Raw genomic sequence first — 24,576 nt, 5'->3', positions numbered from 1 at the left:
TCCATAGATCAAGTGTCTTGTCAATTGCTTCCTGTGGAGTCATTAGGACTTGGGTTCAGATCCCCTGCATCCATGTAGCAGCAAGAGTGTTAATAATGGTAACAATAACAAGAGCAGCAGCACCAGGTAGCACAGATCTGTAACTCCCACACTTCCGGGAGGAAACTAGCTGATCCTTGATGGACTATGGCCAGCGGTTATAGCCAAATGGAGAGCTCTAGGGGAGGGGTGATGCTGTTGAAGAGCAGTGAAAGATGTCTGAATAGAGAGAGCCATTGTGGGGTTAAAGAGAAAGCTGATGCTAGGGTAATTTCCAAGAATCCACAAGAATGACTCTAGTTACAACTCCTAGCAATAGTGGAGAGGATGTCCAAACTTGCCTACCCCTGTAATCAGATAGATCAATGCCCCAACTGTAATCATAGAGCCCTCCCTCATCCAGTAATTGTTGGAACCAGATGCAAAGATCCACAACCAAGAACCAGGCAGAGATCCAGGAATCCAGTCGAAGAGAGGGAGGAGGGAATATATAAGCAAGAAAGATCAAGATCGTGATAGAGAATTCTACAGAGACAGATGAACCAAGCACATGGAAACTCATGAACTCTAGACCTACAGTGGTAGAGACTCCAGGGGACTGAAATAGGCCCTCTGCGTGTGAGAGATAGTTGTGAAGCTTAAACTATAGGGGCCCCTGGCAGCAGGACCATGATACAAACCTGGTACATGAGCTATCTTGTTGGAGCCCATTCTCTATGGTGGGATACCTTCCTCAGCCTTAATGCTTGGGAGAGAGGCTTCAATAGTAATTTGAAATTCTCACATGATTAAGGAATTATATTTTAAGAATTCAATATGCATAACTATGAGAAAAATGCAAAGCTACCAAAAACTTAGATCTTAGAGTATTGATCTAATAGCTCTTGGTATTCCTATTTTTTCTTGGAGTTCCATCTATGCAATATCATACAGTTAGTTCTGTAATGATATATTGATATGGGAAATTAAAGCATGTTTGAACTTCTTTCCTAACCACTAATCATCGCTGAGATTTTTTATTCAATACCAGATGAGAGGAGTTTTGCTACACTCTGACTAGAAGATGAGTGATAGACAAATAAAATATATTATATTTAATAAATTATATGTACATTACTATATATAAAGTACATATTAATTTAAAGGGAATTACTAGGAAAAACTTAATGGAGTATAATGTAATGGGAAAATATAAATTAATTATCAATTTTTAATGGTATACTGAATACTGGATTATAAATCATTTTATAACTTAAAACAAGTATATTGTCTTAGAATTAAAAAGCACTTCTGTTTAACACTGTTTATTCCTGATAAAGTACTACCTGGTGAGAATACTGTTAGCAAATGCACATTTAATTTAGTAAGTAACTTGACTACCTTGGATTTTACTTTCAATATCTGAATATTGCATGTTCAATCTTCAAATATTTTGGTCACCACAAAAATGTAGATAACCAGACATCTTGTCTACAAAGTATTTGTTTGTTTCTTCATAGGCAGCTTGGGCCCAGGTACTAATTTGAAATATTCTTCTGATATGAAAACAAGGTCAATTTCTCTGCATTTGCCATTTCCTACTTCACTGACTTTCTAATATTCATCAGCAGCCTGTGAACGTCCCACCTTGGTCAGAACAGTAATGCTTGTGGACCAAAATGTGCTTGCTTACATAATTATATCTGTACCTCCTTCCTGGTGAAATTTCTTGATGGCATTTTATTCTGTTCACCTTGGTGAACATACCATACATTTTTAGAAAGATTTTATTGTATATTCTATTTTTATTTATGTGCATGATTGTGTATCTGTGTGAATGTATGTCATAAGTGTGCAGCTCTGCATGGAAGCCAGGGAAGGTCTTGGATCCTCTAGGGCTGAGTTACAGGCAATTTTGGACCATCTAATACAGGTGGTAGGAACCAAACTGGAATGTTCATGATAACCAGTAAAGCGCTCTTCTGCGCCATCTCTCCAGCTCCATACATGACATGTTTGAATCATTTCAACCCTTTCTATTTTTTTAATCCAAGAACTCTGAAATTTATCAAGACCTTCTTGTATTACTATTTTAATTATTATTATTGTTATTATTACTGCTATTATTTCTCAAAAAAAGTGGTTTAACCCAAGCAGATCAGGGAAGAATGACAGAATAGCATAGGCGACTTTGCATGTAAAATATGATTCTAGGAGGGACTGAATTCCTCAGAATAGTAGACTCGAGGGAGTATTTCAGGGTGGGTGGGGTACCCAGAGCAGACAAAGATGACTATTTTTACAAACAGTTCCAACTTCCTTTTTCTGCTATTTACATTTAGCCAAAAGTGGATTGTTGTTTTCCTTGTAATGTGCTCTGTCTACCTGGAGTAGGATGCAATCCAGCCACTGCCTCTCACAACCCCTTCACATGTTTTCACTCTGGCTTTTGTATTATTGTTTCCCTTTGTCCTTTCCTCATCAGGGAAAGATTAAACTACAATCTTTCTGTTTCTCCCGGCCCCTCTCAAATGGCTATTCTATAAAGCACTGTATCCCGACTGTTATGTGATTGCTAAATATATAGGTTACCTTCATCAACAAGGAGAAATGTTTCCTTGGGATGTGAGAAGACACATCTGCTCAACACACATGCACGTATGCACAAACATGCACACACACACACACGCATGGAGAGAGAGAGGCATATACTCATATACACGCTCTCTCTCACACACACATCCATAGATACACAGGAACATAATCACATACATGCACTTACAAACACACACACACACACACACACACACACACACACACACACACACACGTACATGGCCAGTGACTTCACCCAGTATTATAGTCAAAAGCAACCACATCTGAAGACACTACATGGTTTGTGTAGGAAGAGGAAGGAAGGAAGAGAAGAATAAGTTCAGGAATGTAGCTGAATGCTCATATCTACCCCATCTTGTGCCTCTTCTTATTATTTGGAAAAGTAAGATTATGACCAAAAAACAGCATAATTAAAAAACAAAGCATTTCTTTTGGCCATTTTGAATCAGATAGCTTCCTATATAGCACTATTTTTGTTACTGAATTGTACTACTTATGCTTCAATGAGGTGTATAGAATAGTAGTATATCTCTAAGTTGCTGGCATTATTTTAACTAACTTCAACACTTTCAATGCATTTATAAGAGAGCTCGTTTTAGTTCATCAGTTTTGATTTATTTACATGGAACACCTCTTAAGCTTTGGCTTGGATGAAAGACCTAAAAGGTCACCAACTAAAGCTGTAGAAACACTCCCTGAACCCTTGTAGAGGTAGATATTCCTCAGATTCCTCTTAGTGACCAGCTGGAGAAAAACATGGCAGACACATGAGTCTATGCCCACCAAGCAGATGCTGCTCAGATGGAGAAAATCTGAATGATGAAGGAACTTCAGGAAGTAGTCTGTCTCCAGCATGATGCTTTATTTACATCTGGTAAATTTAGGGTCAGCCTGTGCAAGCCTTGTTCCCTCACTGTGGTTGGCTTCCTGCATGAGTTCTCCAGGGTTACCCAGGGACCTAACCCTTGATTCAGTAAAGCAACAGAAGAGGCTTTATAGTATGTGTACTTAGAAAGACTCTGTGGTGACCTGGTGCGTTTTCTGGATCAGAAAAAGCCTCTCTGAGGTTCTTTTCTGCCTCTGCTTTGAAAAACTTTGACAGTTGGAGGACACAAAATGGTCATGGAATCCATTTTGAAAAGCTGTTGCCCATCGAGCTTTGGACATAGAATAGATTAATTGACTTAACTGCTTTTGATTGTTTATCCATGACTTAAAATACGTATATGCATATGTATATATAAAATGCAATCCAAATCCTTAACTAATTATTAACATTTTGAAGAGGCTTTATTATTTAGGTAAAGTACTTTAATGTCTAATGCAAAATACCTCAAAATATTCTTTTGTAAATGATACAAATAAAGGTAATATGCATGTTTATTCAAGATAGAAATATTTAGATAATTATATTCTAAAGAAAAATAATAAAACATGAATAAATAATCATAAGTAAGCAATTAAAAGGGATAATAGTAATAGAGTGAGTATCTGCGTGGTGAGTGTTTACTTCACTAGACTCAAGGCATCTTGAAGCTGATAGATATTATGGTGTAAATATATTTAATCTATTTATGTGTATAAGATAACAGAAAATAACTTATCTTCAAAGGAACTTTGTTTTTACATGTATGCAGAGGAAACTAATCTTGTATGTATTCAGAAAAAATTCCAAACCTATGTACAGTGCTGTATTCTAGTATACTACCTGTATATAATACTGTAACTGTCCCTTATCTTAAAATTACCCCCCCAAACTAGAAGTTGTTAAGTCCTGTAGGCATGTAGGGTTGTACTGGTTTGTTTTGACTGTCAAGTTGACACAACCCAGATATCATTTGAGAGGAAAGCCTCCAATGAGGAATTGCCTAGACCATATTGACCAGTGCGCAGATTCTTGTAGATTGTCTTAATTGTGAATTGAAGTCAGAAAGCCTCACCCCTTGTGAGTGGGTGCCTACTCTGTGTTCTGGGCTGTCCTTGGAATAATCTGTTCATATTGCCATCAATCTGTGTTATTACTCTGATTGTATCTAGACTCAGCTATCACTTTTCAAATTGTATTTGTCTAATAGCTACCTTAAAACATAGGTTCAATATTGTATGCATAGAGGAGGCAGCATTACAGTTACTGGCACAAAAGCAAACAATGCATAATATAAGTGAAATTATTCTAGAAATATTTCTGCTTGTGGAAAATAGGTGCACAAAAGAAAGTTGCCTGTTTTTTTTCTTAAAGCAAAGTTCACGTACTCCTGATTTTTACTCTTAGCTCACTACAGTTCACCCTGAGTCCACGCAGTTAACAGGCATAGCTAAGTTGCTATGGGAATTGAGTTTTAAGTTCTCATATAAAATCATCAGAACACTGAATATATTATCTGAAAAACTATATATTTGAATAGTAATGACCAAGTAACCTTATGTAAAGGAAACATTCTTTTTTTTTGGAAAGTGCTTTAAAGTATCTAACTTGTAGTTTCCTTAGTCATGACTTTACTGTCACTCAACACAAACCAAAGAAATGAACATATAATACTGTTTACAGCTATGCAAGTTTTAAAAAGTATTACTCACTTGTTTTCACTACAAGTAATTTTTGCAGACATGCTTTGCTTTCACATGGCTGTGAAATATCTAATAAAAATATCAAGATATTTTATAACACAGTTCTTATTACTTTTCTGCAGTTGTTACTCATAAAAATGAGGGCTTCGGTTTGCAGATGCAGAAGTAGATATAAGAATTCTATGTGTTTTGGAGAAAATTACTGATCCAGTTTTATATGCCAATTTATCTTTAGTGTCCTTCACTCGGATTTTAATGTTCTTTCCCTTGTATAACAAAGTAGAATTGGTTCCATGATTCTCTAATACTTCACGGACTTCTAAATTATCTGAGATTCAACTGTTGGTGGAGAGGTGTGTTTAATGTGTGTGAATGAATGTGTGTGTGTTTGTGTGTGTGTGTGTTTATATCCAATAGGAGAAGCTATGAACATCTTGAAAAAAAACACTAAGTTCTAGAGTACAAATCATGTGCCTTTTGTCTTAATGATATGAGATTGTGACCAGGGTCTTCCAGGAGCAGGAATTCGTATTTTTATGGACTTTTCTTTAGAATCACTGAACAATAATTTGAAATGTTTAAACTTTATTCAGTGAAGCTTCAGCAAGTAACAAAGTCATTTTCCTCTTTGTTGTCTGAATACGATTATATATTTGTAATCTGTTAAATAAGTTTGTCCTTAAATGTGAAACACTATTTACAAAGACCACTTCTTAGGAATGGAAAACCCTACAGAAGCATAGTAGAAGATCTCCCATGCTCTTGGATTGGTAGGATCAACATAATAAAAATGGCAATCTTGCCAAAAGCAGTCTATAGATTCAATGCAATCCCTATCAAAATTCCATCACAATTCTTCAAGGACCTGGAAAGATCATTAATCAACTTTATATGGAAAAACAAAAGGCCCAGGATAGCCAAAACATCCCTATACAATAAAGGAACTTCAGGAGGCATCACCATACCTGATTTCAAGCTCTATTATAGAGCTATAGTCCTGAAAACAGCTTGGTATTGGCACAAAAATAGGCAGGTAGACCAATGGAACCGAATCGAAAGCCCTAATTTTAACCCACACACCTATGAACACCTGATTTTTGACAAAGAAGCTAAAACTGTACAGTGGAAAAAAGAAAGCATCTTCAACAAATGGTGCTGGCATAACTGGGTAATGGTATGCAGAAGACTGCAGATAGATCCATGTTTATCGCCTTGTACAAAACTTAAGTCCAAATGGATCAAAGATCTCAACATACATCCAGCCACACTGAAACTTTTAGAAGAGAAAGTGGGAGATACTCTTCAACGAGTTGGTACAGGAGACCACTTCCTAAACATAACACCAGTGGCACAGGCACTGAGATCAACAATTAACAAATGGGACCTTCTGAAACTAAAAAGCTTTTGTAAGGCAAAGGACACAATCAAAAAGACAAAAAGGCAGGCCACAGAATGGGAAAAGATATTCACTAACCCTACATCTGACAGAGGGCTAATCTCCAAAATTTACAAAGAACTCAAGAAACAAGTCTCCAAAACACCAAAGGATCCACTTGAAAGGTGGGGTACAGAGCTAAATAGAGAATTCTCAGTAGAGGAGGCTAAAATGGCCAAGAGACACTTAAGAAAGTGCTCAACATCCTTAGCCATCAGGGAAATGCAAATCAAAACAACTCTGAGATACCATCTTACTCCTGTCAGAATGGCTAGAATCAAAAACACCGAAGACAATTTATGCTGGAGAGGATGTGGAGAGAGAGGATCACTCCTCCATTGCTGGTGGGAATGCCGACTCATACAGCCTCTTTGGAAATCAGTATGGAGATTCCTCAGGAAAATGGGAATTAATCTACCACTAGACCCAGCAATTCCACTCTTAGGCATTTATCCAAATGAGGCAGGTTCATACAACAAGGGCATCTGCTCCACTATGTTCATAGCAGCATTGTTTGTAATAGCCAGAACCTGGAAGCAACCTAGATGCCCCTCAACTGAAGAGTGGATAGAGAAAATGTGGTACATTTACACAATGGAGTATTACTCAGCAGAAAAAAACAATGGAATCTTGAAATTCGCAGGGAAATGGATAGCACTGGAAGAAACCATCCTGAGTGAGGTAACCCAGTCGCAAAAAGACAAACATGGTATGTACTCACTCATATATGGATTTTAAATATGGATCAGGATAGTGCCAGTCTGCACTTCCACAGATAGAGAGTCTGGGAAACAGGAAAGAACCTAAAAGATATGCATATATGCATAGTACCCAAGAGAAGAGGATGGAGACAAGATCCTCTGAATGGATGGGGAACAGGGCAAGGGGGGTAGTGGGACCTGGGAAGAGTAGAGGGGGTAAAGAGGAAGGGAGTTGGTCATGGGGGAACAGGAAGTTGAGGGGGTGGGGGTAAAATAGGGGGAAGAGGGAATCATAGGATCGAAGACAGATCAGGCACCAGAGTGACCTCGAGTGATCTAAAGGTATAACATCAATTGGCAAGCTAAGCAATAGTGGAAGGACCACCTCGAATGCCCATTCCTGATAATGAACTTGATGTCTATAACTATCCGGGAGCCTTCATCCTGGGACTGATGGAAGCAGAGGCAAACACACAACTAAGCACTGAACTGAACCCAAGGAACCCAGTGACAGAGAGAGAGGAGTGATGAGCAAATTGGCAAGGAATGGGCTGGCAAAACCAGCAGAGACAGCTGATCTGAACAGGGGAGTGCTCTTGGACCCCAGACCGACAGTGGGGAGGCCAGAATGGGACTGATCTGGACCCCCCAAATGTGAGTGTCAGTGAGAAGGCCTGGGCAACCTATGGGGCTCTGAGCTGTGGATCAGTGTCTATCCCTGGTATACAATCTGTCTTCATGTGCCTATGGCACAAAGAGAGATGCTCTCTCAGCCTGGACTCTTAGGGGAGTGCCTTGACCCTACCAAGAGTGAAATGATAGACTTTAGACATCCCCTATGTGGAGGTATTTGGCAATAGGGTGGGAGGGAGGGTGGAAGGGGAGTGCGGGAGGAGGGGAGGGAGAGGGAACTGGGATTGACATGTGAAACAAGCTATTTAAAATTAAAATAAAAAATGATTAAAAAAAAAAAAAAAAAGAAAAATACAGATGACAAACAGTTTCAAATAGAAATAATGTACCCTGTTAACTTGTGTTTCCTTAGCCAGGAACACCAACTTTACTTGTAGGGAAGTGAAGAAAGAAAACCTAGCCAATAATATGAAAATGCTTGGGAATAGTAAGTTTGCATCTTTGCAGTGGTTTGAATGAGGTATTCCCCTATAAGTCTCAGTCATTTGAAGATTTGGTGCCATTAGTGGAACTGCTTGAGAAGGATTGAGGGGTATGGTCTTTGTGGAAGATATGTGTTACTGGGAGTTAGAGGAATATGATATGCCTTCAGTACCATCCTTCTTGAGATTAGAGATGTTAGCTCTCAGCTGTTTCTGCCATTGTGCCTTCACCCTGCTACCATGGTTTCCAACCCTGTGGAACTGAAAGCTCAATTAAAAGTTTTCTTTTCTAAGTTATCTTGGTCATGGTGTTTTATGATAGTAATAGAGAAGTTAACTAAGACAATCCTCACTCAAATGTAGATAATAATCACTTCCTTTAAATTATGTAATAGTTCAATCAAAAAATTAACAGTTAAACACAAAACTCACCCATATTTGTTTATGTAAGTACTTAAGCTACAAATTTAAAAAATACATTTCAGTATTTTACATTATGCACATCAGCATGGTTATATTTGTGCACTTATATGTTCTTTAAGTAATTTTGTGATGGTTTACCATGGCATATTTACAAAGTGTCATTGTTCACACTGGGGATGACATAGGAGAGACATAGTCATACATTAATGACCTGAGATACAAAAGCAAGCTCACATAGCCTCTGCCCCCAAAACCTCAGGAAGGGCTGAGGCATCAAGTCATATTTTTTTCTGTCTGAGGACTTCCAGATCAACTCCAAAAGCTTTCCACTCCTCCTGTTTATTCCTCTCTCTCAAAAGCCTGGGATGCTGAATTAGAAATTGTGTTCATGCATCTTCCTGCATAGACTGGTCACCATTTGCCCTCCGATCCAATTAAATTTGTCTGTTTTATCAACTGGTATCTACTATTATCAAATTGTCTACTTGTTCTCACATGCTTGACATCAAGGTAATATTAACATCTGCATGACAGTTGTGGTTCTGGAGATAGGCAGGTATAATATACTCTGAAAGAATAGGGATCAAGGTATGTGGTCTTGTCCAAGTATTTTCAACCTCCCAAGACATGAAAGGATCATTGAATTTCATCAGGATTGGACATTCAGTGTGATGACACCATCCACGCAATGTGAGGATGCAGATTAAGGTGGTGATTGCTTTGGGTATAGCCCTCCACAATCTATGTTCTTACTCCTCATTCAAAGAGCTCGCCTGCATATGCCTAGACATGTATTTGTCCTGAAGGAAGGATAAGAAGTCACCCCTCAGAGTGATAGCCTTAGGTTAGTTCTACAGGTGGAATATTATGGATCACTTAGTCTCATCATTCCTAGGTATCAGGGATGGGACGATATTGTCATTTCATTTCCCATTATTGTCTTGATTTAGAGATGTGGATGCTTCAATGTCCATACAAACTAAAGCAAACTAGTGATCATCACAATTGTTGAGCCATAGTATGAAGTAAATAATGTTAGTATTAGAAAAAATGCTTATCAGAAGAAGGACATCTCCAGATGTTAATTAGGCAGAAAGAGGCCAGAGCTATAGGGTAGATTGATGTGGGCACACATTTTCTTAGGCAAGGTACAAACTATGTATTGAAAACAGACATAGTGACTTCAGCTTGTTGTTGACAGAACAGAGTCGAAATGGAACACAACAGATGAAACTTGGCTGCAATACATATTCGCCATGCATCTTAAATTCTGGGAAGGCAAATGATAAACACTTTAATGAATAAATATGTCCCATGTTAGAAAATAATTCATTCTATGAAAGATAGTAAAGGAGACTAAGACAAGCAAAGGACTTGTGAAGGAAGCCATTTTACAAGGAATGGAAATGGGAAATGATTCTCCTTTGACAATGGCTTGATTGAAATAAGAATAGTGGCTATATTTAGCATTTAACAATAAGGTCACTGAGACCAACATGGAAAATTGCAAATATTTATTAAATCTAGGCTGCATATTTGGATGAAGCTTGTTTTATTATTTTGTTCTTCTGTATGTTTGGAATTCTGACAGATTTTGACATAGTTATACCCCCTAGCTGTATAACACAGGAACTGACACAGAAAGGTGTGCATCCATGTATTGTTCAGAATAGTTATGAAATAGAAACACCCAAGATGGCCACCACTAAAGAAAGAACATAAAATGTGACTAATGTACACAATGGAATTTTATTCAGCCATAAAAAATGAAGTCATGATATTTTCCAGAAAATTGATAGAACTGGAAATTCTTAAGTGAAGCAACATAGGTTCAGAAAGACAAACACCACATTTTATCCCAGATACATACCCTATCTAAGATTTATTTGTATGTTTGTATTGTGTGCACATATTATGAGTATGTATTGTGTCTGTGTATTATATGTATTGTATGTTTATATGCATGGGGATGATGAGAGTTTAGATCATGAAACTAGAAAGGAGACTGACCCTGAGAAGAGTAAGGGGTATTTTATGTTGAGTGGAGAGAGGGTAATGGAGTGCTTGTAACATGAACATAGGTAGGAGGCTCCTGGAGTAGTGAGGGGCACCAGCGCAAGGGGCCAGAAGGATGGGGAAAGGATGAGCTGCAGAGGTAGATCGACATAGACAAAATACAATAAGGTGAAGTCATGGTGCCTGTTACTTCATATGCTAATCTCAAAATAAACCAATAAAAACAAAGACACATAAAACAAAACATAAAACTATAACTCAAGTAAAACCAATTTTGTAAATGATACACTTGCTGTCACTGGGAGCAGGGCTCACATCTCCAACAGATAGAATTTTGTACAGACTTCACTTCGCTACCACATTTAAGGCAGTATAATCGGAAAGAAAATAGAGGGAGGGTTGTCAAACAAGACAGTTCTTTCTCTTTCACTACCAGCTGGCTGAAGACATATAGTCACCACCTAACTAACCCTTCTCCCTTAGTGTAGTACACATGGTATTTGTTTCTGCTCCAAATAATCTGATTAAGAAAATCCCTCCCAGGAGTGTTCAGCAGCTTGTGTGTGCCAGTTAATTCCAGATGTGGTCAAGTTGACAACCAAGGTTAGCTATCAGGTATTATGTTATTTGTGTAATTAAGATAGGATAATGTAAACCTAATTATAGATTTTTTTACTTGATTCCACTCAGCTTTATTTAATTGCAACTCCCAGTTCCTCATTTCTCCTTTAAGAGGTCACCTTAACCTCTTAGGAGTTTTGGGGTACAACCCACTTCAACTGATTGCAACATGCTAAAACAGTGATTGGATGTAGCAGAAAACATTATGATGGTCCCATTTTACCTTAGAGCATTACTTGATTTCATATCCTTGTTTTTCTGCTTTCTTTTCTACCACTTAATACCAATTAATATTACTTATTTTCAGTTGCATTAACTAGTATATAAACTCCAGTAAGGGCATGAAATTTTTATGTTGAATGCCATTTTCTCGTATTTTTCCAAAATAAGCAATGGGATACATTTTAGTGATAAATTTTTCTGCATTACATTAATTTCACTCAATATATGTATATTTCAAAATAATATGTGTATAAGTGATGTTAGCAAATTGTACTATACTTTCTCTGTAGTATATAAAGTAAGCAAAGTCTGAATTGCACTTTCCCAGGTATCTGTTGTGTTAAAATGCCACACATTTTACTTATATTGAGATTTTCATTTCAAACAGGTATTGGACATTGCATGCCAATGTGTTCTTGGGATGCTGTAATTTACAGTCTTAGATCAGCTGGCAAGACCTCAGCTGGCCTCCACAAGTTGCTTGAAAACAATTCTGAAACCATCCTACTGGTCATGTTCCAGCTGTCACTTGCAAAAAGATATGATCAAGTGAGATCCATCTGTGCAAATCCCTCCTTTGTGGGGAAAGGCCTTTTCAAATCCTTAGACATGAAGTTACTGTTGGAGCCAATGTATTTCTAAACCATTCCATCACCAGGCAAGAAGCTCCAGCTTTTGGAAAGGCACCTGTTCTAATAATTATTTAAACCCTGCCGCTATTGTTAAGAAGAGAAGTGGAAATGGTTACATAGTAATATTGTCAAACTTCTGTCCATACACCTTCCAGTGGTGGTGAGCTGTATGCTATTAAGTAAATCATGGTACCCTGGTGTAATTACAGATGCCTAGTTAAGGGAATAGCAATAATCCAGAGTCCCATCCTTGGATGCACAGTGTAGAATTCAAATCACATAAATGGAAATGGGTTATGAAAGGAAGGGGCTTGGAGATGTGTGTGTGTGTGTGTGTGTATGTGTGTATGTGTGTGTAAAATAATCCACTTGGTTAATAATGGAAAATAACTCCTCTTCTTTGTTGATTATGTAAAGAAAATGCATTTTTAAGTGAAGCACACCCTGCTAGCAGATACTACTTGAATTGAATCCTAGAGAAGGTTTGGAAGATGAGTCTTAAAACTAAATGGATGGGAAGGTTTTCAGTATTATTTCTACAATATAAAACTAAGCCTTAATGAAAGTGAAGAGAACATAAACTGTAATAATAGAATTGCATTTTATTCAAAATGTGCTAACATAGGTGCTAATATTTCTTACCTGTAAAGTCAAAGATATTACCTAAGCAGTCGAAGTTCCTAAGTCAGTTTGCAGATGAAGCTAATTTTAACACATGGATCTCCATAAATTCTGGGAATATTAATCATAACTCCCAGCATGTCATTATGAAGAGCAAGCTTCTCTCAGAGGTGCGGAGAGCATGCAATCCAAACCTGCTTGTTCAGACATACTTTGGGGAAGAAAGGGTGGAATTGTGACTTCTCATAGTGACAAAAGAACTGAAGTTGGGTGGTAGTGCACAGGCCTTTAATCCCAGCACTCAGGAAGCAGAGGTGAGGAAACCCTTTCTCGAAAAGTAAAAAAAAAAAAAAAAAAAAAAAAAAAGAAAAGGAAGAAAGAAACAAAAGAAATGGGATCTGGAACACATTGAGTGAAGTGCTAAAGTCTCTTTGCAAAGCTTCTTTTGATACATAGAAAGTGATGAACATGTTTTTTCATGATATCTTAGTGAATGTTCTCATCAGAAGATGAGAGGTGAACAGTCTTTAGGTAATTTATGTTTTAAAATTTTTAAATGTCTAATGACTTATCTCCTCTTCACCGTCCCTGAGCTTTGCATATTCTTTCAACATAAAAATCTGTGAAGTAGAAATGCCATGTATTAATGTTTACTAATGTGTGTAATTGTGGTACCCAAAGTCAGAGGATGGTCACGAAGATGCACTCGTCATTTGCAACACTCATCCCACTTTGAAAGGTATGGGTGTGCTTATTTATCATGACCTCCATTCTGGAGATAAGAGAAAGTAAAACTCTTCTCTAAAGTCAAAAAGTATTCAAGAACATAAACTGGATAACATATTAGAAGGATGTATTCCAGTGTTAAGTGTATTTGATAATATAAGCATAATTTCTGTGCACAAGAGTGTATAAATACACATTTGTAATATTTTATATCTATAAAATGTAAGTTCTGAAATCATGTTTTATTTTATTTAGTATAAAACATTTTATATTATACATTTAATTTATTATAAAAATTTAGTGTACATTTTAGAAATTGTCTATTACTGGTGTTTCACAAAACATACTCCTTCATGATTCTTTGTGTCACTTTATTTCACCTAAAAGTGGTTGGCTTCAGTTACTTAAACCTTGTGTGCCAACATTCTTTCTTAATGATTCAAGGGAAAAAAATGAAAAAATGTCATAATGTAATCTGGCAAGTTTATCTTACTATTAAACAGTGTGTGGTGTCATTAGAGACACTACCCTCTCAACTACAAGCATGTAAACTCTTACATTGCTTACATCTCTTATTTAAGTATTTCATTGAATGTTTCTTCTTATGTCTGATATGGCTTTTCAACTTGCCAAGTATTTTGTATTTTGTAAAAGAAACATGAACTAGAGAGGGGGATGTATGTCTTTTTTTTTTTTTGGTTTTTTTGAGACAGGGTTTCTCTGTATTGTTTTGGAGGCTGTCCTGGAACTCGCTCAGTAGACCAGGCTTGGTCTCAAACTCACAGAGATCAACGTGCCTCTGCCTCCCAAGTGCTGGGATTAAAGGTGTGCGGCACCACAGATGTATGTCATTTATACTGTGAAACACCTATGAGACCCACCCTAGCAGTTCCTGGGATTACAGCACAAACACTTTCTCACAGGATGTGAGCTCTATTCTCAGACTCTTGTAATTCTAGGTCTAGATAGTCTTCTCACACTGAGAACACAGTGTTTCTTAGGAAACCAAAATTGTTCACGAATTATTTCAGGAGCATTACTATTGCAATAAATAATTTGTGAATTGTTAGCAAACTATATTACTATTTATGTTTCACAGATGTTTTTGTATTTGCATAATAAGTGGGTAAGCATGAGCCAGAGACCAAAGTGGTCATTCCAATATTGCCTTCAAACTCTATATCAATTTAGAACGAAGAACACGTTAAGAACAAATGCTACCTTTCTTTGTATGTTTGAAGTCAGCCCAGGAAACAAAATTTATGTCAAGAACTTTTGTATAGTTTCTTTGCACATCCAACTAGTTATGTCATTAACTAGTTTTGGCAACTTTTGGCACATTTTTTATACATGCTTGTTCCCTGACTTTCTCTCCTTGGTTTCTAAGAAGTTATGACCAAAATTCTGATGGCTGATCCATTGGTATATCTCTTCACAATGGAGAAGATTTTTAAGGAATCCCATGCAGTAAACACTGCTGACAGGGATCCCCAAATCCAGCCTGAATATAAAGTTCTCAGGAGCAGAATTCCCGATTCCACTCTCTCTGTGTCTTGCCAGTCTTGGGAGGTACAAGGAATTTAATGACTCAGTACTGTGGAATGATTATGAAACCAGGAAATTAAAAGGCTACCCTGAGTCCTGCCCTGAGCAAGCTAAGAGACTGCTTTGATTATCTGTCAACAGCTGAGTTTTCAATTACTTTCAGGTCTACGAGTACCTGCCTTCATGAAAGACACAAGAGTTTCCTGATGACAGTCCCTATGCCAGATAGAATCTCTGTGCAGCCTCAAAAATGCAGGATGCATGTCTCCCTTGGCAGAAATTTAACCATATCCAAAGAATTAGCTGTTCTCTTAGCACCTATATTTTTAGTAATGTAAGATGTTATGTAAGTCTGTAGTTAATTTAATTTTGTAGATTTATTTTGTTTTATATGTATGTGTGTTTTGCCTACATATATACATGTATACCATCTGTGTGTGCTGCCCAGAGAGAGCTGAACAGGGCGTCAGATCTCCTGGAACTGAACTTATAAATAATCTGGAACCACTCTGTGGTGTGGTGAGAACTGAACATGGACTTTCTGCAAGAACAAATGATCTTGCCCGGAGAGCCATCCTGGGAGAGATGGAGCCCAAATTCTAGAGAAACTTAGTTTTTAAAATTTTGTTATTGTGTAGCTGTTGTGCTTCATTTTGTCAATACTGTATGATTTTCCTTTTTGCTTCTCATCTCTCCAAGATGTGAAGAATAAAGTTACTAAATTGACTAGTAGTGATGAACAGCTAAGAGTCTTAGTGGTTACATATTCCCTATGAATCACAAACAAACCCAATCAGCATGGGATACTTTTGTTATAATGTGCCTTCCCCTTTTGTCAGTCTCATGAGCATATGAAGTGAGAACATTGGATGCCTTGAGAAAGTGTATAGTTAACCAGCTTGTTGAGTATTAATGTTAAATGTTGATAATGACTCTAAAGCTAGCTAACCCTTACATTTACCCCGTGTCATCTGTTTTCCATTTCTTCCCCAGGTTACCCTTAATGGTCACACAGAAAGCATGTACTCAACTATAAAGGTAGGAAAATCTGTTTTAAAATTATAAATTTGTTTTAGTTGTTTCAAAATGTGCCATCATTATTAGATATTTGGATTGATACTGCCTGTTGTTGGTGGCATGTGTTATCTCTACTTAATTGCTAAACTTGAATTCATCACAATTGGTGTTTATAATTTTGGAAATTTTCTATTACATTTGTTTGTTTTATTACAAACATCATTCTTTTTTGTATATGTAGACATTTCTTTTATTACATTCTCCATGATTTTGTAGTAACCTGGCATACTATATATAATTTCCATACATCAGGAACCTTCATAGGCAGACAAACAGACACAGTTGTTGAGTATCTCTTGTGTAAAATATTTTATATTTACTTGCTATTCTATACCTAACCATATTAAGGAACTAGCCCAAACATACAATACACAGAAGCTAGTTGTGAACAATTTAGAGGAATTTTCTTCATTATTTACTGTGCTTAAGAGGACTGAAATACAGCCCTTTCCTTGTTTAGGGCTTACATGAAGATAAATTTAGAGTTTCTAGTCTAGTAAATACTTCTCTGATAATAACTTAATTGTAGCTGTTTCGAACCAAATTGGTTAATTGTGGTGAATCATATGCAGATTTCCCAGATGTAGGTCAACCCCCACTCCCACATTGTCGAACCTCTTTTCTAATTCAGGACAGACTGCTTCATGACTAAAAGAGCAGAACAGTACAGATCAGAGACCTTGGATAAAACCAAAACAATGACATAAAAGTTAACAGTGCACTAGGGGTCACAATGTTCCTGTAAAGATGGGAAGGTAGGCAGCATTAATTCAGGGCTGGGTTAATGATTTCTTAACTTTGTTACATTGTTGGGGAGAAATTTACTCACTTGCCAAGATTTGTGGCCACCAAATCATGGCCTGTAGGATGATGTTTCCCCAACTGTAAAGTACATGTGGTAATATCATGTATGGTAAAAACAACAACAACAAAAAAAAAAACAACAAAAAACAGAAAGATGTTGGGGGCGCTCTGAAATAACTCCTTAAGCCCCCATATAAATACTTTGCTGGTTCTTTGAATGAATAACAGAGATGCTGATCCTGGAACTCCTGGCAGGGCCATCTGAAGAGTTGATGGGAGAATACCATAAGCAAGCTATGCTGTAGGAGTCTGGTTACAGATACAGAAGTCCAGAGCTTTCTTTTCTTAATTGTTGTATGCAGGTCTCTACTACAGGTGTCCTTGTAAGGAATCATTGCATTGTTTTCTAATGAATAGTCAAAACTTAATGATGCCACTCAGACTTTATACATGTTGTCTGTTGTGTTTCTCATTGAAAATTTGGTATCTGATACCAAGCATATTGTAAACAGATATGTATTTTTACACTCATTGGCTTTCATCTTTAAGTTCTATTGCTGAAGTTATTGACATATTGAAAAAAGAAAAACCATGAGCCTTTCTGCTTGTTGACTACAAGCTACTTTTAGAGTTTAATTCTAAGAAATTAAAAATTCTGGATTGATGTGAAGTTTCAAATTATAACTTCACTGGAATTTTACTACTCTAGAGATGGAATTGATACTGGAACTCAGTAGTCGATTATTTCCCTAGCATGTACATTCAATTCCAGCTATAAAAAACCATTTATGCTTATAGATAATTGAATCATTAAGAATCTCTAAGTATTGACATTTCTGAATTATTACAAAGCATAATTTATTTAAAAACCAATTCTTTCTGTGAACACAAAAAGCAATTGTTATGTTTTTATTTAGTATTTGATATTACTAAACTACATTTTAATAAATCTATTTTTTGTAAAATAGATGATATATACTTTGCACCTCTAATATAAACCCATGTTATGTGACTTATTAAAATATAAAATAAAGAATTATACTGTATGTGAAGTGACATTTCCTCAAAAGTTAGCTTACTAACATTTATTTATTTTAATTTTTTTATCATGTCTAAAAACAACAATAAAGGTGAATGGTGCTTTCATACTGGCTCGACAATTCTGAGTTTTTTCCCCTTTTAGTTGTAGTTCTCCATCTAAATCAACAGTGTCCATTTCCTCTTTGTTAATGATTTGCATTAGATGATCTTTGGGTGTGTCATAATTTATTTAATAGATCCTCTAAGCATTGCTTTTAAAATAGAACTTCAAAATAAGACAGAGAGAAGCTTCCCTTAATTACACTCCTGGCAGACATACAAAAGAATATTCCCATTTGTATACTGAACCAAGAAATTGAGGAGTGAAAAAAATGTTTTGCAAGAGTCATAGAAAGTAGTAATAGGTAAGTGTGCTATTGTCAGAGCAAAGTAAGTGGTATGGATGATCACAAAAATGTTTCATAAGTAGGTAAAATTGACAATCATCCAAATACCTCAAGATTTACCATAAATGTGATCTCTTTTCATAAGCATTTAGAAATTCTTCTCTTTCTATGTGACAAGCCTCTATCACACCTCACCATAGCAACTTGGGGGAAAACTGAATTCACTTACAAAAATCAATTTGTTTTTATCTTTTTGTCCACAGTAGGCTATTTTCCTAGAGGCTAATAACTGTGTATTACTCATCTTTGAAAATGAATGAATGCTGAATAAATACTCATTCAATTCAATTTGATTTAAATGAGGCAAAAAAGAGTTATCAAGTAAAACTATTAAATCACACATGCATTGTATAAGGTGCCATTTCTTGCCCTTCTGTTATCTCTGGATTAAATCATAATATTCTAATGGATTAGTGACAAAAATATAAACATGAATTTTGATGTACAATGGAACTTATTTTGAGTGAAATTTTCATGATTCTTATGATATTCAGATATAAATTATCCTAAAATGCCATAATAAGATTCAAGGATTTACGAAAAGTAATGATATAATAAATTTACCGATATGATCTTAAAATTGGAAGTATATAACTTGACATGGACTTAGAATTTCTGTTGCCTTTTATGCAGTTTTCAAGTATGATATTGCTTTGTGTTAACACTCTATGAAAAGAATGACTTTGTTAAATCAAAAAATTCAGTATTTATTTATGAAAGAATGATAATATATATATTGAAATTTGAAACTGTGTGAAGACAAAGAGTGTCACTTACAGTATGTTGTGTGATATAAATTACTATTCATGCCATCTGAGTCATGAACATTATCTCACCAAGAAAATTAGAGTTATCACTAGATTGAATTGTTTGAAAGAACTTAATATCTCTTAGTTTGAGTTTAATAGTAATATTCTGTTAAAATACGGAGATCAGATTTACTAATTTATTTGGAAGAAAATAAATAAAATTAGCAAGCATAAAATAGGGCTTTTTAGAAGCTGAAAGAAATGAATTTAAAGTTCAGTGTTTTCAGGACATAACCATGGCTCTTGGCAGAGTCTGCAAGTTGTCTCGTCATTTTCTTGTTTTCTGTTCAGCTGGATTAAAAATGAAGTGACACCAGGGCCAATGCACATAAAAATGGGTCTATTAGAACAAATAGCAAATACTGAGAAATGTTGTGGAATACAAGGGAGTACATGGTCCTGTGATTTGTATCTGGAATGTGACAGTTTCTTGTCTTACCATTTCTTTTCTGATCAATTCTGTATTCTTGCAATCCCAAATTCTCTTTTGTTTAATTTAAATTAGAAACAAGCTTGCTTCACATATCAATCACAGCTCAATCTCCCTTCCCTCCTCCCCTGCACCTACCACAGTTCCCCCAGCCCCTCTCACAATCCCCACTCTGATACCCAGGGAGGGTGAGGATCTCTAGAGTCTGTCATTTCATCCAGGGCATGGCCAAGACTCTCTCCCAAGAGTCCATTTGTATGCCGGGGATAAATATTACCCAAGGCTCCATAGATTTCCTAGGTCTAATCACTGATACCTACATTCAGGGGGGTCTGGATCAGTCCCATGTTGTCCTTCCAGCCATTAATCTTGGGTCCAAGAGCTCCGCCTTGTTCAGGTCAGCTGTTTCTGTGGGTTAATCCAGCCCAGTCTTGACCCCTTTGCTCATCAGTCCTCCCTTTCTCAAACAATAGGATATTGAGAATAGGATCTTATATTTGACATATCATGGCTTTGCTTTTTTACTCAATTTCAAAAAGAAGGAACATAACAAAGACAAAAAATGCACTTATAAAATCATAGGGAAATAGAAATAAACCATTTCCATTAAAAATGCCATAGCATCTTAATGAACAGCCTGAAAGCAAAGAAGCAAGAAAGCTAGGAGGTTGTTGCTGCTATGTATCATGTTATTAAAATATTATTCATGATACTTCCTATGACTGGCAAATTATACTAGGAACTTATTACTATTATCTCCTTATTTCAAGTTTTCTGCATTTCTTTATGGTGTATTAAGCCCACACAGCAGCACTGAATAAAGTTAATGGATCAACGGGAATTACGATGGCTGTGAAACTTAAGTTCAGGTATATACCTATCTTGTCACATGATTGCTGCTGAATAAAGTAGGACTAATAGGCCCACCTCTATTTTGTATCTTGTATTATTTAACATTTCTGTTACTGATCTGTTCTGGACTGACATTCTCTTGTTTCATCCATCAAAATTTCTCTGGACACACTTCCATATATGTCATTGTACTTAGTGACATTTATTTATAGTTGTTCATATATGTCTCTTTTCTGGGAGAACTGAAAATCTTGAAGCCAGAAATAATCTTTAAACTGTTGTGTTCTGAGGAGTCAGAGTGGACTAGTAGAATTTTGAGTTAGACTGTAATGGCATCTGAAGAATGGATATGCTCTGCCTAATATGAATAGCAAAGAAATAGACAATGTACATATAAGAATAAGTATATATGTGTGTGTGAATGTGCAGTTGTAGATACATATGTGTAAGTGCCTGCACATGTTTGCAAGGTTTCCTGTGTATCACCTGTCATGAATATGTCGTGCATACTGTGCATGTCACACTTGCTTATGTACTTAACCATTTGTGTGTTTGTGTGCAGAACCAAATTTCATAAACTCTTACAATAGAAGATCTTTACCTTAATTAATTATGTAGTGAAGGTCGCAGCCTCAGTGCTTATTGGAATTATTTCTCCCTTTATGCTACAGGGTAGCTTGAAGAGGTCATTCACGTTTAACATCAAGGTCTATACTTTCTTCCAGAGCCTCAAAAAATAGTGATTTCAGCTTAATGAATTCTAAATTCGTTCTATAGTGGATGACTTTGCATTTCTAAGCATTAATTCTACTATAACTCCTCTCTATGAAACTTTCTTCTTCCCTTTCTGAATGATTGCCTGCCATGAACCACCAGAAACATGTAGAAGTTATACTCTTGGAGGAAAACACTATGCTCCTCTGACCATAATATTGGGAAATGTTGTTCTTACCAATCATAAGTGACATAAAAAGTGAGAATAAGAAATAATAGGAAAATATGAACAGAAGAAAACAGATTAATTTTAATTTATTGCTCCATTTCTCAAAATCAGTAACATTTGATTCAGTAGTGAGACTCAAGACTCTCAACTCAAGAGATATGAACAAGAACACAATATATAATCTTTTATTGTCACATTGTGTTATTGTTTGCTTATTTTGTACAAGCGTGTGTCTAGGAAGTGAAAGTACAACTTATAGTAGTCAATTTTATCCTTCCAATATGGATAGAATTTAGGTCATCAGGATTGTTGGGTAGAAAGTACCTTTATCAAGAGTTATCACACTGGCTTAAAATATGTGATCTTTACCTATAATGAATTCAGTGTCTAGTATAATACAAACAAATGTCATTTCAGTTTTATTTTTTTGAAGCATTTTTTTAATATTTTATTTTCCAGTTTAAATTTAGATAAGAAACGAGGTTGCTTCACAAGTCAGTTCCAGGTCCCTCTCCCATTCCCTCCCCTCCTCCCGTGCCCTCCCCCCAGCCCCCCCATTATCCCCTCATTCCCCCACTGAGGGTGAGGCCCTCCATGGGGGTGTCCATAGTCTGTCATTTCATATAGGGCAGGGCCTACACCCTTCCCCAAGAGTTCAGGGTGAGAGTGTACCTCACATTGTTCTATGGGAGTCCAAAGTCCGTGTGTATACTTGGGATGGGTACTGATCTGCTGCCCAAGGCTCAATATATTCCCTAGGCCTCCTCACTGACACCCAGATTCAGGGGGTCTTGATCAGTCCCATGCTGGATTCCCAGGCTGATGCCTGGGATTCAAGAGTTAACCTTTGTCTGGTCAGCTGTTTCTGGGGGTTAAACCAGCCCAGTCTTAATCCCTTTGATCATCAGTCCTCCCTCTCTGTTACTGGCTTTCTTGAGTTCAGCTCAGTACTTAACCAAGGGAGTCTGCCTCTTCTTCGATCAGCCACTAAATGAAGTTTCTGTTTCCCAGACCCTCTGGCCATAGGATTGTAGGCTGGCACTCCCCAGATCTATGTCTAAAATCCATATATGAGAGAGTACATGCCATGTTTCTCTTTTTGTGACTGGGTTACCTCACTCAGGATGGTTTCTTCTAGGGTCATCCATTTGCCTGCGAATCTCATGATTCCATTATTTTTTCTGCTGAATAGTACTCCATTGTGTAGATGTACCACATTTTCTCTATCCACTCTTCAGGTGAGGGACATCTAGGTTGCTTCCAAGTTCTGGCTATTACAAATAAAGCTGCTATGAACATAGTGGAACAGACATCTTTGTTGTATGAATGGGCATCTTTTGGATATATGCCTAAGAGTGGAGTTGCTGGGTCTTGTGGTAGGTTTATTCCCATTTTTCTGAGGAATCTCCATACTGATTTCCAAAGTGGCTGAACCAGTTGGCACTCCCACCAGCAATGGAGGAGTGTCCCCCTTTCACCACATCCTCTCCAGCATCAATTGTCATTGGTGTTTTTGATTTTAGCCATTCTGACAGGAGTGAGATGGTATCTCAGAGTTGTTTTGATTTGCATTTCCCGGATGGCTAAGGATGTTGAGCACTTTCTCAAGTGCCTCTCAGCCATTTTAGACTCCTCTATTGAAAACTCTCTATTTAGTTCTGCAGCCCACTTTTTAATTGGGTCCTTTGGTGTTTTGGAGACTTGCTTCTTGAGTTCTTTGTAAATTTTGGAGATCAACCCTCTGTCAGATGTGGGATTAGTGAATATTTTTTCCCATTCTGTGGGCTGCCTTTTTGTCTTGCTGACTGTGTCCTTTGCCTTACAGAAGCTTCTCAGTTTCAGTAGGTCCCATTTATTAATTGTTGATCTCACTGTCTGTGCTACTGGTGTTATGTTCAGGAAGCTGTCTCCTGTACCAATTCGTTCAAGGGTACCACCCACTTTCTCTTCTAAGAGGTTCAGTGTGGCTGGATTTATGTTGAGGTCTTTGATCCATTTGGACTTAAGTTTTGTGCATGGCAATAAACATGGATAAATCCTCATTCTTCTACATGCCAGTCTCCAATTATGCCAGCACCATTTGTTGAAGATGCTTTCTTTATTCCATTGTATATTTTTAGCTTCTTTGTCAAAGATCAGATGTTCGTACGTGTGTGGGTTAATACCCGGGTTTTCAATTCGATTCCATTGGTCTACCTGTCTATTTTTGTGCCAATACCAAGCTGTTTTCAGGACTATAGCTCTGTAATAGAGCTTGAGGTCATGGATGGTGATGCCTCCGGACGTTGCCTTGTTGAACAGGGTTGTTTTGGCTATCCTGGGTCTTTTGTTTTTCCATACAAAATTGATTATTGTTCTTTCAAGGTCGGTGAAGAATTGTGTTCGGATTTTAATGGGGATTGCATTGAATCTGTAGATTGCTTTTGGCAGGATTGCCATTTTTACTACATTGATCCTACCTATCCAAGAGCATGGGAGATCTTTCCATTTTCTGAGGGCTTCTTTAATTTCTTTCTTTAAAGACTCAAAGTTCTTATGATACAGGTCTTTCACTTGTTTGGTTAGCGTTACCCCAAGGTATTTTATGTTGTTTGTGGCAATTGTAAAGGGTGATGTTTCTCTAATTTCTCTTTCAGCCCTTTTATCATCTGTATATAGTAGGGCTACTGATTTTCTTGAGTTGATCTTGTAGCCTGCCACTTTGCTGAACTCTAACAGCTGATTAACACCCTCATTTCAGTTTTATTTGCTGAGATATTTACTGGGGTATCAGTAACAGAACATAACAGAATAACCTTGACGTATTCTTATGAGCAGAAACAATACCTATGATGGAGATTGAACTACACTGAAAAAGTAGGGTGATACAGTCCTATGTTTGGTCCATTGCTAGTGACTTATAAATATTTTTCGAT

General features: G+C 36.9%; 1 long non-coding RNA gene across 2 annotated transcripts in view; it reads left to right on the top strand.

Moving 5' to 3' along the window:
* LOC110340560 overlaps positions 1–24,576 on the top strand; it is a 261,177-nt gene that overhangs the window by 198,754 nt on the left and 37,847 nt on the right. For both annotated transcript variants that reach the window (XR_005878864.1, XR_005878863.1), the window contains exon 5: positions 16,253–16,297. This is a non-coding gene — a long non-coding RNA (uncharacterized LOC110340560). The remainder of the gene's footprint in view (positions 1–16,252; positions 16,298–24,576) is intronic.

Source organism: Mesocricetus auratus, unplaced genomic scaffold, assembly GCF_017639785.1.
Source record: "Mesocricetus auratus isolate SY011 unplaced genomic scaffold, BCM_Maur_2.0 Super-Scaffold_100008, whole genome shotgun sequence".
In the NCBI taxonomy this organism is placed as follows: Eukaryota; Metazoa; Chordata; class Mammalia; order Rodentia; family Cricetidae; genus Mesocricetus; species Mesocricetus auratus.
Note: the sequence above shows the minus strand (reverse complement) of the source record. Positions and strands in the feature narration are given on the sequence as shown.